We start from the raw sequence: 18755 nt of genomic DNA, 5'->3' as shown, positions 1-18755 counted from the left end.
AGCAGAAACAAATCAGGCTAGTATCCATGAGGATGCGGGTTCCATCTCTGGCTTCGTTCAGTGGGTTAAGGATCCGGCATTGCCATGAGCTGTGACACAGGTCACAGACATGGCTGAGATCTGCAGTGGCTGTGGCTGTGGCAGAGGCCGGCAGCTGTAGCTCTGATTCGACCCCTAGGTTGGGAACCTCTGTGTGCCATAGGTTCGGCCCTAAAAAGACCAAAAAAAAAAAAAAAAAAAAGGCAGCACTCTCCTGGAGCTAGTAGCAATTTGGTAAGAATGTCTTACCTGGCAAATGGTTTTGGGCTCCCCTATTTTGAAAAACTCAGTTGGCCTAGCAGTTCAGAATTCAGGGTTGTCACTGCAGGGGCATGGGTTTGATCCCTGGCCCAGGAACTTCCCCATGCCGCAGGTGCGACCAAATAATAATAATAATAAATTAAAATTTAAAATTAAAAACTCAGAGGGTTCAAAGCAATTATTTAGAACACACAGGTTTGGGGGCTGGGGGGTGTTTGTGTTTTGTCTTTTTAGGGCCACACCTGTGGCACATGGAAGTTCCCAGGCTAGGGGTCAAATTGGAGCTGTAGCCACTGGCCTATGCCACAGCCACAGCAATGCCAAATCCGAGTGACATCCTTCATTTATGCTACAGTGTGTGGCAACACCGGATCCCTAACCCACTGAGCAAGGCCAGAAATCTAACACTCATCTTCATGGGTACTAGTTGCGTTCTTAACACGCTAAGCCACAACAGTAACTCCAAAACATACAGGGGGGTTTTTTGTTTTTTTCTTTTTTCAGTCTTTTTAGGGCCCCACCTGCAGCATATGGAGGTTCTCAGGCTAGGGGTCAATTTGTAGCTGCAGCTGCCAGCCAATACCACAGCCACAGCAACTGTGGGACCCAAGCCGAGTCTTTGACCTACACCACAGCTCACGGCAACACTGGATCCCTGACCCACTGAGCGAGGCCAGGAATCAAATCTGTGTCCTCGTGGATGCTAGTCAGATTCGTTAACCACTGAGCCACGATGGGAACTCCCAAAAGACATGGTTTGGTTTTGTTTTTTTTTTTTTTTCTGTTTCTTTTTCTTTTTTTTTAGGGCTGCACCCATGGCATATGGAATTTCCCAGGCTAGGGGTCAAATTGGAGCTGTAGCCACCAGCCTACCCCACAGCCACAGCAATGCAGGATCTGAGTCGTGTCTGCCATCTACACCACGGCTCACGGCAACGCCAGATCCTTAACCCACTGAGCAAGATCAGGGATCGAACCTGCATCCTCATGGATGCTAGTCAGATTTGTTAACCACTGAGCCACAACAGGAACTCCCAAAACACACAGGTTTTAGGGGTTAAAAAAATGATCCTGTCCCCTCAAAAGGCTCCCATTCACCCCAGGACACGTTCCAGCACAAACACAGCAAAGTCAACGTCAGAGAAACCACCTTCAAACAATAATGAAGCCGGCAGGCAAGCTGAGCGTTAAAGCCCCCAACTAGCTGGCGAGACTGGCCATGCCTAAAGGAGAAATGGAACATGAGGAGTTCCGTTCTTAGCAGATTTTGAAGCAGGAGCAGAGCTGTGAGCTAATGTCCCTCTTCCATGCAGACACCTGAGAGTGACTGGCAGTTTCCAGACTGAGCAGGATCGGCTGCCCCGTGAGGACTGAGAGTGAAGGGGACCGGCCGCAGGGGGAGGATCAGGACCAGCCTAGATGGGGGCTCCCAGGAGCCGGGATAAGGACAGGCACAGGAAAGGAGCCGGGAAAAAGCCACGGGCTGTCTCTGTACGTGTCAGAGAGACTGTGTGCCAGGTGCACAAGAAGACAGTGACTTCACTTACGATGGACCTTGTACCCTGTCTCCCTCGGCCACCAACCTCTGCACACCAGGCTTTTCGCCCCACTCTGACCAAAATGGTCAAGTGTCTTTGGAGGAAAAGCTTTCTCCCCACCCTGTGACCAGCGCCCCCACACTGAGGCTAGAAGAGCCAGGGCAGGGGAGGGGGTGTCCTTGTGCAAACCCGCCAATTCCAGGCACTCTCCATCCACATAGACATCACAGGTGCTCATACTGGTCCTGGACCTGAGTTACAGGATCAAAACAGAGAAATTAATAGCAAAACCGGTAATATTTCCACTCAGATAGTGTTAAAAGTCTATGGTCTTATGGCAGAGTCTCTGAACCACTGTACCTGGAGATGAATAGCATCTTTTATTGGATATGCAGTTATTTTAAGAAATATTTTTCAGTGCTGAGTACTTATTCTGTGCTTGGTACCAGCCCTGACTGGAGGCAGATTCGGCCAGGATGACTAAGGATGTCACACAGCCACGGTGGGCAAGGACACTGCAGAAGGTAATACGTGACAAACTGACGATTCCTTATCGCTATTACTGGTAGTGTTATTTCTACTCCTGCTGCTGTCAAAAATCCAGAAACAGCTAAATTAAAACCATCAGGTCAACAAACTTAGTTATTAGTAAGCGTTCATTGTGCACATAAGAGCTGTTCACAAACTGTGAGCTTTCGGAGTTCCAGTTGTGCCTCAGGGGTACAACATCAAGCCACTGCACACTGCAGGAAGGAAAAAAAAAACTCGACTAGTATCCATGAGGACGCAGGTTCAATCCCTGGCCTCAATCACTGAGTTAAAGGTCTAGCGCTGCCGTGAGCTGTGGTGTAGGTCGCAGACGCAGCTCGGATCTGGCATTGCTATGGCTGTGGTGTAGGCTGACGGCTACCGCCCTTATCAGCCCCTAGCCATACGTGGCAGGTGCAGCCCTAAAAAGCAAAACAAAACAAAACAAAAAGCAAAACTGGGAGCTTTCAAACCAACAGTGGAAAGAAGCTCAGAGATATGTGTCACGGGACAGCTTAAAAAGTGAAAATTTGGAGACTGTTTATTTTTTTATTTTTTTATTTTTTTTCCTTCCTGCAGTGTGCAGTAGCTTGATGTGGGATCTCAGTTCCCAGACCAGGGACTGAACCAGGGCGGTGGATGTGCCGAATCCTAACCACTAGACCACCAGGGAACTCCTAGGGGCTGTTTATTCTTTACGGTGATTGGTTATAGCATCAAAGTTTTTCCTAATGATAGGGACTGGTTCAAAGTGGTGACATTACGCCAATTCTGGAAAACAGTATATGTTTCATTTATGATTTTCAAAGGCATGTGTAAGAACTGACCCAAGCTAACGTCATTTGTGTTGCAGGATAAAGTAAATCAGGATTTGCTTACATGGTTTTGCTGGTTTTGTCTGCTCAGGGAATTTTCAAGTCTGATCTCCATTCTGTACTTTGACACTGCTTAGTAGCCAACAGCAGTTGCTGCTCAAACTATTTTTATTGTCGAATGAATGAATGAACCAATTCATTCCCAACATGAACATTATAATTGCCCATGATGGGGAGTTCCCATCGTGGCTCAGTGGTTAGGGAACCCGAGTAGGATCCATGAGGATGTGGGTTCGATCCCTGGCCTTGCTCAGTGGGTTAAGGATCCAGCGTTGCCGTGAGCTGTGGCGTAGGTCGCAGATGCAGCTCGGATCCTACATTGCGGTGGCTGTGGCTGTGGCGTAGGCCGGCGGCTACAGCTCCAATTGGACCCCTAGCCTGGGAACCTCCATATGCTGGTGTGGCCCTAAAAGACAAAAAGACCCAAAAAACCCCCAAACAAACAAAAAAAACAACTGCCGGTGATGGAAGCAGGAAACAGGACAAAGAGAGAACCCTGGCATGAGACCCTATCAGGAAAATTGCAGGCTTATCCTGGAGGTTGGTAGCAGATGGCAATGAAGGATGGCTATCTACACCTTACATTGGCTGAACCATATCCCAGGGTCAACAGTAGTGCAGAGTACATAGTTCACAAAGTTAAAGGAATAAGACGTTTTCCTTAAAGACTTCCTCTGTCTGCTTAAATACAGTTGACCCTTTGAATTGTCCAGGTCCACATTCATGTGGATTTTTCCAGGGGTAGATTGTACATACACTGCCAGCTACCTGATCAGAGCTTGGTTGAATCCATGGATGCAAAACCGGAAACACAAACATGGTAGGCCGACTGTAGGTTCCATGGGAAATTTCAACCACATGGAGGGCGGACACCCTTATCTCCCCCCACCCCCATTGTTCAAGTGACCACTTCGCTGTATCTGGGTTGAGTCTTGCAACCCTGAGTGGCAGAGTCTCATACCAGAATTCAGAATTTAGAATGAATCCAGAATTCGGCTGGAGTCTGCATGGTAGGAACAGGGAGCTGGAGGGAGCCCTGGAAAATGCCAGTCCACTCTGGGATCCCCACGGAGGTTGCCCAAGCTGTGAGTGCAGCCAGGCCCCCTGAGGGCAGGAAAGCTCCCCCATCTGGAGCTGACCCCTGAGGAAAGAGTCCCACCGGCCCCCCAGCAGCCTCACCTTTGAGACTGAAGCCCGCAGATGAGGACCGAGAGGAAGGCCAGGTCTGGGCTCCCAGGAGAATGGATGGTGCCATTCCTTGAGGCAGCCTCTCTAGAACAAGCTCACCCTTAGGTGCCCTTAGAAACGGACCGGAGAGAAAACACACTCGCTGGTGTGCTGTATGAAGGAACTGTATCCAGTATCACCTTATTACCCATCCGCTGAGGAGGTTTCCCCTTTAAGGTGACATGGTTAGGGCTGTGTAGGCAGACAGCGAGGCATCTGGACGGCCACTGCTCCAGCTGTGTCCCTGCCACACCCAGCTGTCTCCCCAGAGACTCGTCCCCCCACCCACATGCTGAGTCACTGCAGGCAGAAGAAGGACTTTGAACTGAGCAGAAGATCAAAGCTCTGCCGCGCTATTTCAGAGGAGTCGGAGGAATCTGAGGAGCCATCAGCCTTTGTGGTTTTGCCACAACAGCTCTTGGTTGCCTTCAGCAGGGGAACTCAGGACTTTCCTGACACTGGCTTTCTCTAACTCCAGATCACCTGCAGCTATAACACTGTCACCTCTGACTTGATTTCAGCCATCGAGTGGCCAGGGAGTAACTTGAGACAGAAGCCAGTGTTCCTGCCCTCCCCAGCCTCCACCAAGTCAGAGTCTTAGGAGTGCCCTTCCTGCCACCTGCTTAGAACGGTGCCTCCCACAGCCAGGCCCCTCCCCGGGCCCAGCACCTCCTTACCAAACTACTACGGAGGCAGGGCCAGTTCTTCTAGCCTGTCTTCCAATATCACCTAAGAACTGAGAGATTTTTATCCTTGGAGTACAACCAGAGATTTTTTTTTTTTCTGTCTTTTTTGTCCTTTTTGGGCTGCACCCATAGCATATGGAGGTTCCCAGGCTAGGAGTCTAATTGGAGCTGTAGCCACCAACCTACACCACAGCTCATAGCAATTCCAGATCCTTAACCCACTGAGCAAGGCCAGGGATCGAACCTGCAACCTTATGGTTCCTAGTCAGATTCGTTTCCGCTGCGCCACAACAGGAACTCCTAATAAGGTTGAATTTTGAATACAGTTTTTGTAACAATCCAATTTGGTTTTTTTTTTTTTTTTTTTTTTGGCCACAGATGTGGCATGCAAAAGTTTCCAGGCCAGGGATCAAACCACAGTATTGACAACACTGGATCCTGAACCCGGTAACGCCAATAATTAATTATTTCTTAACTTTGTGTTATCAGATTAAAAATACATTGTCAATCAACTGCAATGGAAAAAAATTAAAATCTTAAAAAAATAGATTGTCAAGATTATTCTTGTCACTCTAAACCACAAATGGGATTGTTTTGCTTGTTTTCTTATCATAGCAATGAATTTACTCCATGTGGTTTGCAGTGTATCTCTTTTTTTTTTTTTTTTTGGCCACCCTGTGGCATATGGATCAGATCCAAGCAACAGTTGTGTCCAATGCTGCAACTGTAGCAACACTGCTCCTTTAAGCCACAGAAGGGGGCCAGGGATCAAACCTGCATCCTGGCGCTGCAGAGACAACACCAACTCCATTGCACCACAGCGGGAATTCCTGTGTCTCCTTTTTAAACCTATTTATTTCTATACCAAAACAGAATTCCTCATAAAATTAAATATAGAATTCCCATAAGACCCATCAATTCCATTCCTAGGTAAATGCCCATCAAATTAAAAATAGGGATGCCAACATGTATACCACATTCACAGCAATAGCCAAAATGTGGAAACAACCCAAGTGTCCATCAACAAATGAATGGATGAGCAAAATATGAAATATGCATGCAATTGGGTAAAATTCTGACACAGGCAACAACATGGATGGACCTTGAAAACAACATGCTGAGTGAAATAAGCCAGATATAATAGGACAGTGGTGAGTGATCCCACTTATATGAAATACCTAGAATAGGCAAATTCTTAAGAGACAAAAAGTGGACTGCAGGTTAACAGAGGCTGGGGTTGTTACTTAATTGGTACAGAGTTTCTGTTTGGGTGATGCAAATGCTTGGAATTAGGCAGTGGTGATGGTTACGCAACACTGCGCATATAATGAATACCATTGAATTACACACTTTCAAATGGTTAAAGTAATAAATGTTATGTGTATTTTAGACATGATTATTTTCTAAATCAGACTTTATACTAGTATGATAGTGTTTGGGTACTAAAGCAAAGATAAATCTTATTGGCTTGAATTTAAAGTCTTCGTGGAGTTCCCTGGTGGCTCAGCAAGTTAAGGATCTGGCGTTGTCACTGCTGTGGCTCAGGTCGCCTATTTAAATTTGAAAAGAATTGTCTGTTACAGCTCTGATAGCCAAGGATCAGTATTTATTGAGAGCGTGCCATATACCAGGCTGCCTGCTACACATTTTATCGGCATGACCTCATTTAATCCTCACAAGGATTGCGTGAGGCTGGTATAATTATCCTCATCTGAGAGAGAGGTTATCAGAGGTTTAGAAGGCTCAGTGACTTGTTCACACACAGCAGGTGAGTAGGAGTGGGATTTGGACCTAGGTCTGAGGGACCCCCGAACCCCGGCTCCCAGCTGCTGCTCAGTCCCATAGCAGAAAGAACGTCAGAGCCAAACTACCACAGAGCTTTCTCCCTGGAAAAACTATTAGCCTGGAAAATAAGACCTGCGTCCAGCCAGGAGCCAGCTCTGCTGTGCGTTCTTATTCTACCTGGTGACGATGCTGCAGCCCCTTCAGGGCTAAAGGGCTGAAAGACACAGGCGCAAAACAGGACAGACTTTGCTGGCTCCCGCAAAGTCAGGTCATCTTCAGAGTAAGTTTCATCATTTTGCCCTAAACTAATTGAAATCTCCCCAAATTAGATACATCCTTATTTCAATGTAATTAAAATATGTATGAGAACACAGGATTATTTTTAGATTAGGTTTCCTCCTATTCGCACATCACTAATACAATCAAGAATTGCTCGCCTGAGATTCCAGGCTCCGAAGCAGACACAGCTAACTCAGCTTTGCAATGAAGATTCACTGGCCTTCAAATAGTCTCTTAAGTCTGTTTTAACCATGAGTCTTCTGTCCCCCTTTATCGCAACATTAATTAGGATCCTTAACAAGATTCGCATTGGGCTTATCTGTGTTGCCAGTGACCCTCAGCAAGAGAAGGAGGAAAAAAAGCAAGAAAAGGAAATAACAGTACAACCGAGCCTTGGCTTGCCTGTGGGCTATTGCAAAACCATGGCATATTTGCATTCGTTGGCCAAAACCATTGAAAATCAACCTAGGAATTAGCTAACAGCAACAAAAATAAATCATCGGAACATCCGTACAGTGACACAATGTAGATATTAAGAATGAGTCAGATCGCTGGAGTTCCCGCTGTGGCCCAGTGGGTTAAGAGTCTGACCTCTGCACAGCACAGGAACTTTCATATGCCGTGGGTATGGCCAAAAAAAAAAAAGAAAAGAAAAGAAAAGAATGAGTCAGGTCTCTTAACAGAGCAAAGCATCATGCAAATCAATGGACGAAGCTTTGGAAGTTGAAGCCAAGTTGAGCCATCATCCTTGCAGACATGGAGAGAGATCCGAAAATAGAAATAAGGTCCTTAAACAGGAAGCAACCAATGCCATGACAAACAGCCTGGAGACAAAAATTGCAAGGACTTTATAGAGGAGCAGTTGAGGTACAAAGAGCACGAATCTAAAGCCAGGGCCCTATTTCTCAACACCATGAGGACTGAAGCTCCTCGCCGCGGCTCCGCGAGGAGGAACTGACCACAATAATCAGAACTCCGCTGACCAGCATTTGTATTCTGTTACATTTATCTGTGCTTAAAATACTAAACACACACATAGACCTCATTTCTTAGGATTCATATGTTCTCTTTTTTTTCTGTAAAGCCCAAAATTTATAGGGCCTTTGGTAATAACTCTACATAGCAATTTCTGCCCTGATTACTAACTACCAATAGCCAAAATCCGTTACCTGCTGTGGGTAACACCCAATAAGCAGTGTTGTGTTAGTTAGTTATGGCCACATAACAAATTAACACAAACCTAGGAGTTCCCTTGTGGTGCAGCAGGTTAAGGACTGGCATTGTCACTGCAGCGGCCTGGGTCAATGCTCCGCACTTCAGTCCCTGGTATGAGAGAGAACTTCCACCTGCCACAGGCACAGCCAAAAAAGGGGTAGTCTTTTGGGGGTTTTGTTTTTTGGTTGTGCCCATGGCATGTGGATGTTCCCAGGGGCCAGGGAATGACCCAGTGCCCCAGCTGTGACCTGAGCTGCTGCAGTGACAGCACTGGATCCTTAATCCATTGTACCACAGAGGAGCTCCGAAAAGTGTGGTCTTTATTCCAGGGACACCAAGGGACCACAGAAGTATTTTCAGCAAGTATTTCCCTCAAGGCCCTGGAGAAAATGGATTAGAGAAATGAGAGGCAAGACCAACTGGGAGCTAATTAAAGTGCTCCAGGTGAGCTATGTCAGGTCTGGGCAGTGACATTTACCTGCAACTCTGAGCCGCCCACCTATACCATCTGTCCATTTCATTCCTGTCTAATTATAAGTTCAGATAGTTCCAGCATCTAATATAATAGATCATATGTCTTAAAGATATACATTTGATATATAGTTTATGTTTGCCATCATATACACACAACATAAAGCAGCTTGCTTTAAATTACATTTACTTATTACATGGCTATGAAATTATATAAAGCATTGATTTTGCTTATAAACTCCACAAATTCCCTCCTACAGCTTCTTCCTGGACTTGTTTTTAGTCTATCACTTGAATATATTATTCTGGGCCAACCGTCCTCCTTTTCTAACTTTGCTTAACCCTTAGCAGAAACCAAAATCACTGAGCAAATCATGTCCCTGATTCTCTAGAACCTTGACTGATGGCTGAGCTATGGTTCAGGAGCTATAGGGATACATGCAGTGGGAGAGGGGAAGGGGAGGGGCCCAGACATCTCTAGGAATCTGATGATGGTGCACCCCTAATGGAGTACCGGCACCCCTAAGCGAGCTTGTGGTCTCACGAGATGGGAAATAGCTTTGGGGTACCAGCCTGAATCAACAGGGTCATATGAACCAGCTGGAAACCATCACCTGGATGAGGTCATAGTGGTCACGGGTACTCTGGCCCCTGAAATGAGGGCTCCGTCTGACTTGAGGCAGTCGCTCATCTCTTTGAACTTGAGCTTCTCAAGATGAGAGTGGTAATGAAGACACTTACCCCCTGGAAGCGATGTCCTGATGTGCTGGCCATCTGCTTGGAAATCTGTGTTGGCTCATGTTCATGATCAAGGCAAATGTAACCTGTCCTTTCAGCTGACTCTGCCTGATGTTGCTTTTACAGCTATGACTGGTAGTTTAGTTTACTCTTCAATTGCTTTATTTAAACTCGAATCTAGTTATATAAACACACCTCAGCACAATTTATAGGCTGGTGATTCTTTCTATCATGGCTGGCTTGTTTTTCTTCTTGAAACAAACTCTTGAGTCTAGACTTTGTCAGGTTGATACATGAGTTTGGGGACTGTTTATACCGAAACCATATACACATTCCAGACACGTGCCTTGTTACTGATCTGAAATAAAGATGATGAGCCTTTGACTTGTAAAGAGACACTCAAGAAGTCGTTTGAAGTGCACACGCTCATCTATTGCTAAAAAGAGGCACACAAAGCTTCTTCAAAACTTGCTTCGCTGCTTTGGGAGAGGTGGCTGTTAGGGAGCAACTTCAGATCAATATGGGAAAGAACCCATAATTCAAACACTTTCGCAATGAAAAGGGCTAGAGAATCTCTTCCTAGTGATTTCCCTCACGGAGGAAGTTCTCAAATGGAACTGATCGGGCATCTTCCGGAAATGGCAGAAAAGGGTTCCATCAACCAACAGGAAAGAAGATGGATTTGGAGGTGACCTCTCAATTCCAATATCCTATCTTAGATTTCTCCAATAAACCTATGCGAATGAAGATAGGATTGTATCAGTGACTTCAACCCTAAAACCAGATCTTTACAAACGGTGAATGTGGTGATCCTACCTTGGGGGGGTGGGGGTCGGGGGTGAGGATATGGGTGCAGGTGTGCCGTGGCACACTGGGTATTTTAGGCCAAATGTATAGTCCAAAGAACACATTTCTAAGCTATCCAAACACAGACAAATTGTACTCCGTAAGTCAACATCCGGTGCCTTCTCCTTTCGAGGGCTGAGAAAACAAACCTAGAAATGGCCAAGTTTACTTCGCCCTCCTGTCAGAGACCTCAGACCATTGGAGGGGGATTCCAGTAAAGGCCAGGCCTAAAGCAGAGGGAAGGGGAACTCTTGGTCCCTCAGAAGTGACTGATGTTCATGGCGCCCTGACAATCAGACTCCTGCTAAGGTGCGTGAGATGCAAATCTGTCCCTGAAGCTCACTGGTACATAGTAACTACAACAAAATCTGAAAGTCATTATCTGGTCTCTTCGGAACCTCATATGGATCAGCACATGGAGAGTGATAAAGTTCAGAAGCTGCGCCTTCTAATAAAATGTGCAACATATATAAATATGTATATAGAATTACATGTATGTATATATACATGAATACGCATATGTAAATGTATGTATATACATGAATGAGTATGTATATATATAATGTGTTATACATACGTATGTTTATGTGTGTGTGTTTATATGTATGTGTATATATATGAGTATCTATCTAATGTGTATATGTTAGATATCTCCATAGAGTGAAAATACAGAGATGCAACTGTGCTCTCATTACTTGCTATTTCTTTTATTATTAAAAAAAAATTTTTTTTGGTCTTTTTAGGGCCACACCCAGGGCAGGGGTCGAACCGAACTAGAGCTGCTGCCACAGCCACAGCAACTCAGGATCTGAGCTGCATCTGTGACCTACACCACAGCTCAAGGCAACGCTGGATCCTTCACCTGCTGAGTGAGGGCAGGGCTCGAACCTGCATCCTCATGGATACTAGTCGGGTTCGTTTCCGCTGAGCCAACATGGGGAACTCCTTATTTTTTTAATTTTTATTTATTTATTTATTTTTTGGCCATCCAGGAGTTCCTGGGCCAGGGATTGAACCTAAGCCACAGCATTGATCAAAACCACAGCAGTGACAATGCCACTGCTTTTTTTCTTTTTTTAAGGGCTGAACCCACAGTATATGGAAGTTTCCAGGCTCAGCATCCAGTCGGAGCTGCTGGCCTATGCCCAGCCACACCAGGTCCAAGCTGCGTCTGCAACCTACACCACAGCTCACAGCAATGCTGGATTCTTAACCCACTGCGCGAGGCCAAGGATTGAACCCATGTCCTCATGGATCCTAGTCAGCTTTGTTACCGCTGAGCCATTATGGGAACTGCCTCATTACTTTCTTCTTTGTACTGCCAACTCACATCTTGGCATGTGGTGGACAGATTTTGCTTTTGCCAGCCCCTATCTAGTCCTCTATTTCCATAAATAAGTCCTCCTTTTCCCTTGGGAAACCAGATATCTCTACTCTTGGGTGATTCTAGAGGGGTAACCCCAACCACAGCTCCAGCTCTGAGCTAGTGACCTAGGTCTGCTAATTACTAGGATCAGAAATATGACCTAAATTAGGTTTATGAAAGCCAATCCTAGAACTTAGAAACCTAGTGGGGTTTCTGTGGGAACAAAGTATTCGTTTTTCCACTAAGGTTGCTGAGAGGCTTGGAAGTCAGCCTGGAGCTGCCAGAGGACCACCTAGAGAGTGGCATCTTGAGGATAAAGGCAACAGAAGAGAACAGAGAGTGAAAGATGGAGAAAGAGGAGTTCCCTGGTGGCTCAGAGGGTTAAGGATCCAGTGTTGTCACTTCTATGACTCTGGTTGCTGCTGTGGCATGGGTTTGATCTCTTGCCTGAGGACTTCTGCATGCCATGGGCACAGCCAAAAAAAAAAACAAAGATGGAGAAAGGGATCATATCCTGATGGCATCCTGGATTCAATCATGAGCACAGCTGTTCAATGACTAAGCCAAAAGAAACGCTCTTTACGTTACACCCATTTGAGTTACATTTCTATCACTTGCCATCCCAGGAGACTTAACAAATCAGAGCCAAGCTACAATGATGCACTATGAAGAGTTCAGTCCTCTCTCCTGAGTGGCAAATGCCAAGGGCTCTGGCTGGGCTGCCTTGAACAGACCCAATGAGAAAGAGTCCATGTGGTGATAGCTTCAAGACTTTCTGATTCATGTCTTAAATTTTATTGTCTGAATTTCTGAGATACAGTTGCATTTTTTTAAATAGGTTTTCTTTCCAGTAAGGAAGGCTCATGAGTTTGATCTGTGTAGTGACAGTAGAGATACAAGTGGTTCAGCAAGTGACCCCCAATCTGTGAGGACAAGCTTTTTATAAGGAGCGCTGAGATGTAGTTATCTTAAAAAAAAAAAAAATGCTCGTTTTAACTGGATAGTTTTGCATTTGCTAAAGCAAAGCAGGTTTGCATGATCTCAAGTGAATTGGGCTCGAGCCTGGGCTATCCATTTCTTTATCCTGTGTTAGCTCATGTTCTTTCTTCTCAATTTCTGATGAAGTGTGGAAAGCTTAAGAAAATTATCTCATGCTAAGGTCTAGGGGAAGCCATTGGCCATATTGAACATTTGGAGGTTGGTTTCCTCTGAGGGATTGTAGGGTTTCCAAGTTCACTCTACTACATATACATATTTAATTTGCATTCAATTAGATAAAAGAGCTGGGTAGAACCTGGAGCATGTGCTATTAATTCATTAATTCAGGGGTCAGCGTGGGAAGTTATGCACAGCCACAGCCATCACCCAGATGAATGCATTTAAGTTGCTCTAATCTACAAATTGGAGCCAATATTCTGTAGTTTGAAAGATTGCAAATGTTTCCTTCACAAGATTCTTGCCACATTCAGAATTACAGTGCTAACACAGTCCCCACTTTCAAGAAGCAGGCTTTTTATTTTAAAAAAATTCTTTTTTTTTCAATTTTTTAGCTGCACCCCCAACACGTAGAAGTTCCTGGCCAGGGATTGAATCCGCACCACCGTAGTGACAACACTAGATCCTTAACCCACTGCACCACAAGAGAACCCCAGAAGCAAACTTGTTTTGTTTTGTTTTGGGTTTTGTCATTTTGGGTCTTTTCAGGGCCACACCTGTGGCATATGGAAGTTCCCAGGCTAGGGGTCAAATTGGAGCTACAGCTGCCAGCCTACACCAGAGCCACAGCAACTTGGGATTCAAGCCGCACCTGTGACCAACACCACAGCTCACGGCAATGCCAGATCCTTAACCCACTGAGTGAGGCCAGAAATCAAACCCGTGTCCTCATGTATCTAGTCAGGTTCTTGATCCGATAAACTACAGTGGGAACTCCCTAGAGGACCTTTCACTTGCTCTTCCACCCGCTGTAATCGGGTGTCTGGCCCCATCATTTGACAGAACCTACTCTCACTGAAGTCAGCTCTTCCACGCCCGTCGGCATTCCTGGCTTCTGGAACACCGCCTCTCCATCTCTCCTCCCAGCTCTCTTGCCTTAAAAGAAGGGTATTACCAGCAGTCTTAGAAAAATCACCACCTGAAAGCAGCTCTATCTTATTCTGCAAAGACTTACTACAGAAGGAAGTTTTCTTCCACTGAGCCAGAAGAAAAATATAAACAAATATTTTTGCAGGAGAAGGGAAGTCGCTTTAAAAATGCCTCTCTTCTTTAGGAGTAGAGGGGCGGGGCTCAGTTATTGTGAAAAATAGAAGGATGATGTCAGGGTCCAGCTGAGGTTTTTGGTTCTTTCTTTCTTTCTTTCTTTCTTGCTTTCTTGCTTTCTTGCTTTCTTGCTTTCTTGCTTTCTTTCTCTCTTTCACTCTCCCTTTCTCTCTTTCACTCTCCCTTTCTTTCTCTCTTTCACTCTCCCTTTCTTTCTTTCTCGCTTTCTTTCTTTCTTTCTTTCTTTCTCTTTTTCATTTACACCCACAGCATATGGAAGTTTCCGGGACCAGGAATCGAATCCCAGCTGGACTGCGACCTATACCACAGCAGCAGCAATGCCAGATCGTTAACCCACTGCTCCAGGCAAGGGAGCAAACCCAGGACTCCACAGAGACAAACCAGGTCATTAACCCACTTCAACACAACCAGAACTCCACCAGCTGAGGTTTAAAAAAAAATGTTTTTAACAATAATAATAATAATAACAGCTATAATCTATTGTCGTGCTAAATATGTGCCAAACATTACATTAATCACTTTTTGGCGTTATCTCATTCCATCTTTCCAATAATCTTTTTTTTTTTTTTTGAGGAGGGCTGCATCTGCAGTACATGGAGGTTCCCAGGCTAAGGGTCGAATTGGAGCTATAGTTGCCAGCCTACGCCACAGCCACAGCAATGCAGGATCTGAGCCAAGTCTGTGATTTACACTACAGCTCACAGCAACACCGGATCCTTAACCCACAGAGCAAGACCAGGGATGGAACCCACAGCCTCCTGGATACTAGTCAGGTTTGTTTCCACTGAGCCACAACGGGAACTCCCATCTTTTCAATAATCTTATGAGCACTGTTGTGTCTCCATTTTATAGATGAGAAGCACAAAAGTGATACCTACATACCCTGTTGTGTAAATTTTCCAGCTGTGCTGTGCAGTCAGGTGTAGATGCAAAAACAGGTAGAAGGTAAGGCCGAGTCACAGCTGTGCATCTGTCAGTTGAGAGGCAGGGAAAGGACAAGGAAATAAAAAATATAAGCATTTATTCATTGACTTCACACGGTGTGTAAATTTATCCATAACCGAAAAATTAGTTCAAAGGATGACTTTGAGGACCTAGAGGGGGGCTGTCCTGAGATCTTTCTGCTGTAATAGAAATGTTCTAGAAGCTGTTAGCCACCTTTGCTATTGTGCACTTCAAATGTGGTGAGCACAAGTAAGTAACTGAATTTTAAACCTTTGGGAACTCCAAACTTTATGGACATTTAAATAGCCAATGTGGGAGTTCCCGTCATGGCGCAGTGGTTAACGAATCTGACTAGGAACCATAAGGTTGCGGGTTCGGTCCCTGCCCTTGCTCAGTGGGTTAACCATCCTGCGTTGCCGTGAGCTGTGGTATAGGTTGCAGACACGGCTCAGATCCCACGTTGCTGTGGCTCTGGTGTAGGCTGGTGGCTACAGCTCCGATTCGACCCCTAGCCTGGGAACCTCCATATGCTGTGGGAGCGGCCCAAGAAATAGCAAAAAAAAAAAAAAAAAAAAAGACAAATAAATAAATAAATAAATAGCCAATGTGGCTCAAGGCTGCTGTATTGGACCACATAGATCTGTGGCATGCTGGAAGAGACACAGCTGGAAGGGAGCTGGGAAAATGGGTGGAAGGAAGGGACTTGAGGGGTTTGTCAGCTTGAAAGGAGCAGATTGGATGGGCGTCTGGGAGGGTGGCACCAGAGAGTGGGGCACTGCCCTTGGAGATTTTGGAAGGGCACTGCAGCTTCATGCAGTTGCAAGGTCTAAACGGCAGCCGGGGAGCACCTTACAGAGCTAGAGAGAGGCAAAGGTGACAGTCACCTTGGTGTAGAGGAGGTCAAAGAAGTGATGGGTTTGAGTGTGGACCAGGCTGTCCCCATTCAGTGGAAATCATTGAGGATGGTGGCCGAAATGGACATGGAAAGAAAAACTGGAGAAAGATCATCAAAGCCCAGTGCATATGGCACAGGGATCCCTGGGGACACAAGGAGAGGGGCAAAGCCGGTGGCAGCGCTGTGACATTGGCAGAAGGTTAAAAAAGTCACCAAGCGGATAGTGGGATGTAGGACGATGCTTTGAGTAGAATCGTGTCCCCCCCAATATTCACATGTTGAAGCACTAACACCCACCCACACTCAGTATCTCAGAATGTGACCTCATTTGAGGATGGGAGAGAATGGCCAGAGCATGAACAACTGATTGGATGTAAGCTGGAGGGAGGAAGAAGAGTCTCAGGGGGGAGTTCCCGCTGTGGTGCAGTGGTTAAGAATCTGACTGTGGTGGGTCAAGTGGCTGTGGAGGTGCAGGTTTGCTCCCCGGCCTGGCGCAGTGGGTTAAAGGATCTGGTGTTGCCACAGCTACAGCTCAGATTCAACCCCTAGCCTGGGAACTTCCATATGCCTTGTGTGCAGCCATTAAAAAAAAAAAAAAAAAAAAAGGATGGGGCCTCCATAGAGGTATTCCAGTTAAAATGTGGTCATGGGGATGGGCTCTAATCCAATATGACTAGAGTCCCTATAAAAAGGGGAAAATTAGGAGTTCCCTGGTGGCTCAATGGGTTAAGGACCTGGTGGCATCCCTGCAGCGGCTTGGGTCCCTGATGTGGTTCAGGTTCACTCCCTGGCCCAGGAACTTTCACATGCCATTAGTGTAGCCCCCAGAAAGGATTGGGGGAGGAATTTAGAGGCAGATGTACACAGAGGAAAGCCAACATGAAGAGACACAGGAAGAAAATGCTTGTCTACAAGCCAAGGGACGAGGCCTGGAGCAGATCCCTCCCTCTCAGCCCTCAGAAGAAAACAATCCTGCCAACACCTTAATCTCAGACGTTGAGATTCCAGAACTGTGACCATTTCTGCTATCATCTGTCTGCGAAACTGTGTTAAGGTAGCCCCCGCAAACCAAAACGGAGAACCCACAGAGCGGTCTTCTGCCCTCCCTGGGATTCTCTCAGAAACTGGGGCTACTCACCTGGTTAAAAGAATTAGCTTGAGGCGAGGAATCGATCTGCTTCTCACACTTTGACCTTTTCCCCTTTTTTCCTCCTGGCAAATGAAGGCTGGTTTGCAGCCAGCCAGCCGGCCAATCATTAAAGGGAGGAGGAGGGGAGCCCTCCGAGCAGCAAACCGCAGGCCTCCTTTGTTATTTGCTGCAGACTCACTCCTACTCTCAGGAGGGCTGGATGATTTGAATGCCCAAGTTGTCTTCCGGGAGGGTTGAGAGGTAAATTGGGGAGGATTTATCCATTTGCTTAAGAAGCATCCTGAATACTGGTATCTGGGCAAATGCCTCTGGTGTTTTTATTCCTGTAATCTCAGCTGCTTCACCACCTTGCAAGTGGGTGATTTTCCCTCCCCCTCTCTTCCCCCTCCCCTTTCTCCCACACCCTCACCCCCACCCCAAGTTAAGACCTGCTTTGTGTGGGTCTGGGGCAAACAAATGTAAAATGCCCAGATCTGGGATCAAACTCCTCTTTTCTGTTTGCTCTCCTCCCAGCCCTGACCTTCTCTCTTCCAACCTTTTGCATCTCCACTTTTTTTAAATTTTTTTGGCTTCGCCTATGGTATGCAAAGTTCCTGGGCCAGGGATCCCACCTACACCACAGCAGAGACATCACGAGGTCCTTAACCTACCGGGCCATCGGGGAACTCCTGTATCTCCACTTTAACAAAAGGATCCTGAGAGCTTAAAGGGCACTTTCAAATCTCAGAGGAGGACATTATAGCAGTGATGGATATTACAACTCAATTCGATCCCCTCTCGGAAGAAGCAGGAATATGTAAAATCCTGTATCAATACAGCACCAGCAAACAGATTTTAGACTGACAGATCACTGCTTAGCATCTCCTTAGACCATTATTTTTTTCATTGATTTTTCTGTAGTGAACATAACAGAGGCCATCAGGGACTTATTCGAAAAATTGATTAAAGGGAATTAAGATGCACTTGGAAGATGTGAAGTTCTGGGTAAACTGTAATCATTCTTCTCAGCTGCGGTTGCTCTTCCATATCGGCTTCTGGCCTCCGTGTCTCTCATCATTTCTCATTATCTTGCACTGAACGCAGCTGACTCTTCAATTCTGTGTTGTCTCTGTCATGGATACTATGGCTATTACGACTCTACAGCTGACGGAGTTTATTTTGCAGAAGACCTTTTTAAAAATGTTACTAGGGTATGACTGATTTACAATGTTGTGTTAGTTTCAGGCGTAGAGCAAAGTGATCGGGTTACGCATGCACGTATGCCCATTCTTTTTCAGATTCTTTTCCCGTGTAGGTTATCACAGTACGTTAAGTAGAGTCCCTGTGTTACACAGTAGGTCCTTGTTGGTCATCTGCTTCATATGTAGCGGTGTGTATGTTGATCCCAGACTCCTAACTTATCCCTCCGCTCCACGTTCCCCTTTGGTTACCATAAGTTTGTTTTCGAAATCTGTGGGTCTGTTTCTGCTTTGTAAATAACTTCTTTTGCATCTTTTTTTTTTTTTTAAGATTCTACATATAAGTGATATCATATACTATTTATGTGTCTCCCTGGCTCTCTTCCCTTATTTATTTATGTATTTATTTATTTGACTGCGGCATGCAAAAGTTCCCAGGCTGGGGGTCAAACC

The 18755-nt window shown here is 45.7% G+C and overlaps 1 long non-coding RNA gene across 3 annotated transcripts in view; it reads right to left on the bottom strand.

Moving 5' to 3' along the window:
* LOC106508814 (uncharacterized) overlaps window positions 1-17207 on the bottom strand; it is a 46194-nt gene extending 28987 nt beyond the window's left edge. For 2 of the 3 annotated variants that reach the window (XR_014844780.1, XR_002342450.2), the window contains exons 1-2: window positions 17113-17207; window positions 15017-15104 (exon numbers count right to left, since the gene is read on the bottom strand). This is a non-coding gene — a long non-coding RNA (uncharacterized LOC106508814). Of the gene's footprint in view, window positions 1-2027; window positions 2090-15016; window positions 15105-17112 lie in introns of all 3 variants that reach the window. The other variant, XR_001305881.3, reaches the window with a different exon arrangement.
* Between the last annotated feature and the right edge of the window lie 1548 nt (window positions 17208-18755).

This window comes from Sus scrofa, chromosome 1, assembly GCF_054392235.1.
Source record: "Sus scrofa isolate SSC_HxYL_T2T_F1_AM1 chromosome 1, Sscrofa_HxYL_maternal_Yorkshire_Landrace_v2.0, whole genome shotgun sequence".
Taxonomy (NCBI): Eukaryota; Metazoa; Chordata; class Mammalia; order Artiodactyla; family Suidae; genus Sus; species Sus scrofa.
This window is presented reverse-complemented; position numbering and strand designations above follow the sequence as displayed.